Source organism: Pteropus vampyrus, unplaced genomic scaffold, assembly GCF_000151845.1.
Source record: "Pteropus vampyrus isolate Shadow unplaced genomic scaffold, Pvam_2.0 Scaffold197, whole genome shotgun sequence".
In the NCBI taxonomy this organism is placed as follows: Eukaryota; Metazoa; Chordata; class Mammalia; order Chiroptera; family Pteropodidae; genus Pteropus; species Pteropus vampyrus.
The window spans coordinates 420593-424560 of NW_011888978.1; the positions used below are offsets into that span (position 1 = coordinate 420593).

Here is a 3968-nt window from a genome sequence, read left to right on the forward strand (position 1 = left end):
ATAGATGTAAATGGCATATTCCTTTTTTTCTGTATGATCAATCACATTTTGTCCAATTCTCTATTGGATTGTTGGGTTTTTTTCTTTTTTCAATATTTAGAAGTTCTCCATTGTTAAGCATAGTAATCCATTGTATTATAAGTTGGAAATATTTTCTCATTCATCCTTTTACTTTGTGGTGTTTTTATCATGCAATTTGTACTTTTTATATAAAGCCTCTTCCTTCAGTGCTTTTGGATTTTGCATGTTGGTTGTTTCCAGCTGGGAGTCATTCTATGAGAAAACCTCTGTGGACTGTGTGCCTGAGATGATTTTTTCTTACCCTCTCATATTTGAATGAAAAATTGGTTAGGTATGGACATCTAGGTTCAAGATTCTTTTACTTCAGTACATCAAAATCTCTTTTACTTGCTTTATATATCACTCGGTGTTGCCATCAAAAGTTCTGATGTCAGTCCGGTTCCTGTTCAGTAGGAGGTGAACTGCTCTTTTTGTTTGGAATCTTTTAGGATTGTCTCCTTGTCTTTGAGCTGCTTAAATGTTCCTATACTGTATCTAAGTAAGGTGTTTTTCCCCATGTCTCCTCTGCGGCTCCCCGTGACTTCAATTCCCGACCATCCATCCTGCTTGATTCTGGGAAGTTTATCTTTCTATTTGTCCTGAGGATTTGTTCTGCTCCTTCTTCTTTTCCTTTCTTGAATCTGTTATCATCTAGATATCAACGCTTCTCTATCTCTGTTCTAATCTCTTTCTATTATTTTTAGTATTTTTTAACTTATTACTTTTTCCTGTTTTGTTCTGAGACAGGTTCTTCCTCTGCTATTCCAGAGGACCAGTTGTCTCTTCAGTTCTATCTCTACTAGTGCTTCCTCTATCTACTGCGATCTTTCTCCACTATTATGTTTTTAATACCTAATATTTTCACTTATTTAAAAAAATATTTTTGTTCTCATTTCCTGTTGCAAAAATAGTATCTTATTTCATTAAGCATACTCTTTGTGTTTAAAGGCTTTGTGTATCCCTCTAACACTTCTGCTTCAGATGATGTATGTTGCCCATCTCACTCTCTCTCTGGTCTATGCTGCTATCTCTTTTTTGAGACGGCTGTACTCTTTGGCTGTCTAGTTATTCAGAGGGCATCTGGCACTAAACTGGCAGTTTGCATTAGAGTAGGACTGGCTCACATATTGTGCGAGCCTGGTGATGAAGGAGTATGGACTCAAGAAGGAACTCCTGGGTCCCACAGAGCCATCACTCCTGAATGTTTGTTTTCTGCCACCCACCAAGCACCTCCTCAGTTAGGATTCTCCCTTCACATACTTATTTTTAAAGGTAGCACCAAGAAGAAGCAGTTACCATAGGTTGTATTCCTCTAATCCTGGGTACTGGAGGGGAAGGGTAGGGGAGTGATACCCCGTGACCCTTGTTGAGTGTGCACGTTTGTTCATCAGTGTTTCTTCTAGCAATGAGGTTTTATTGTGGTAGAATATACATAATAGAATATTGATCGTTTCTGTCATTTTTAGATGTAGAATTCAGTGACATTAAGATAGTCACAGTGTTGTGTTACCCTCACTACTATACCACAGACTTTTACATCATGCCCAACATAAACTCTCTGCTCATTAATACTAACTCCCCCTCTCCCCTCCCCCAGCTCCTGATGACCTTTATCTCACTTTCTGCCTCTGTGAGTTTGTCTACTCTAGGTACCTGATGTATGGGGAACCACATAGCGTTTGTCCTTCCTTGTCTGGTGTATGCATAATGCTTTCAAGTTCCATGCATGTTGTAGTGTATATCAAAGTGTATCTTATTGTGACAGTGTGCAAAATACACATATATATCAAATCATTATGTTAAAATAATACAATGTTTTGTGCCAGTTATATTTCAATAAAACTGGAAAGGCAGCAGTACACCGAGTCTTGGACACTTTCCTTCCTCCTCAAACAATATGAGCTTCAGCACCCACTCCAGCTTCTCCAGCTGCTGGATTCTGGGCTCTGTGCAGTCACCTAGGCACTGAATCTGGCCAGCCAACAGTGCAGACAGTGTGTAGGCAGGCGTGAGAGGCTTGGTTCCCAGATCTTTGTGTCATATGCCACCAGTGTCTGGGGTGGCTGTGGATCCAGAGTCTTGGCTGCGGTGACGGCCCCTGGTCTGTGCACATAGGCAAGATCTGGCCAAGGAGGAGACTGTACAGTGCCTGAATGACTGCCTGCCCCACCTGGAGAGGGCGAGGAGGCTGAAGGTTCACAATTGCAACCTGGAGAACAAAATCTGGGAACACCTGGAGAAGAGGAGACCCCATGTCAGAAACTGGGGACATTATGTCAAGACCTTCAAAGACCTGAGGGCTCAGATCTTGGCAAATTCTTTCATCATCTTGCAGATTGACAGTGTCCATTTTGCTGCTGATAACTTCAGAATCAAGTGTGAGACAGAGCTGGCCATGTGCCTTCAGTGAGCTCTAAAAGGTCATTGATGACACCTGTATTATTCATGTGCCTCTGGAGATGGAGATCTTGGCTCTCAAGGAGGAGCTGCTCTTCTTGAAGAACCATGAGCAGGAAGTAAATGGCCTATGGGAAGAGACTGCATTTCTGGGTTGACTGTGGAGTTGGATGCCCTCTAACCTCAGAACCTCAGCAAGATCATGGCAGACATTTAGACCCAGTATGAGGACCTGGCTCAGAAGAAACGAGAGAAACTAGACGAATACTTGTCCCAGCAGATTGAGGAGAGCAGCACAGGAGTCATGTCACAGCTACTGAGATGACACTCAATGGACTAAGACATACAGTCCAGTCCTTGGAGTTCAACCTGGACCGGCTGAAAAATCTGAAGGCCAGCTTGGAGGTGGAGGCACACTATGCCATGCAGGTTGGACAGTTCCACAGAATCCTTCACACCTGGTATCAGAGCTGGCCCAGACCCAGGCAGAGAGGCAGTGCCAGACCCGGGAGTGTGAGACCAGCTGAACATTAAGTTCAAGCTGGATGCTGAGGTTACCACCTATCACCATCTGTGGGAAGAAGGAGAGGTCTTCCTTTTTGGTGACACCCTGGACTGCACTCCATGCAGTCTATCTAGATGACCACCACCTGCAGGATTGTGGATAGCAAAATGTCATCTCAGCTCAATGACAAGGAGTTCTGAAGCATTAAGGCAGCAAAAGTGTGACACCCTTCGTGGGGCAGGACAACAATAAAAAGGTCAAAGAACATAGAATATCAAAAAATCTCAAAAACATTGTATTTGTTTTCATGATGGAATGGTATTTTTTAATTGATTTTTAATTGACTTTCATCTCTGTCATGTTTTCCACTGCCCCTACATCCATGACCAGCCACACCCATGGCCCAGGTGGCTTCCACCGGTGGTTGCTAATGTTGATCTCACAAGTTCTCAGGAGGAAGTCAAGTCCTAAGGAAAAGGCGGAGTTTGTGGTGTCATCCTCGGGTGATGGCGTAAAAAGCTCTCCTCTGACCTTCCCTCTTTGAGCAACTTCTGGCTTACTTTTGTTTTTATATTTTTAAAGCATCCTCAGGCATTAATTTGTAGGGGTCCATTTCTGGAATTCATGTTTCCTTCCTCATTCTACGAGCCTACAGCCTCTGTTGCTTTGCCAGTTTATCAGGAAACAGGGCCATTCTGGCCTTTGGATTTTAAAAAATATTTAAAATTCAAATTTTACTTACTTATTTTTTGTTCTATTTTACTGAGATATAATTGACAGACAAAAATTTCTAAGTTTAAAGTATATAGCATAATGACCTGACTTAAATCTATTGCAAACAATTAACATAATAAATTTATTTAATGTCCATCATCTCATAAAGATACAAGAAACAATGAAAATCATCTTTTTCTTGCCATGAGAACTTTTAGAATCTACTCTCAGCAACTCTCAAGTATACCAAACAGCAGTGTCAACTAGTCATCCTGTTGCACATTACATCCTC

General features: G+C 41.8%; 1 pseudogene; it reads left to right on the plus strand.

The window, feature by feature from the left end:
• The first annotated feature begins 1957 nt into the window (after positions 1–1957).
• On the plus strand, positions 1958–3162 carry LOC105299990 (annotated as a pseudogene).
• The last annotated feature ends 806 nt before the right edge of the window (positions 3163–3968 follow it).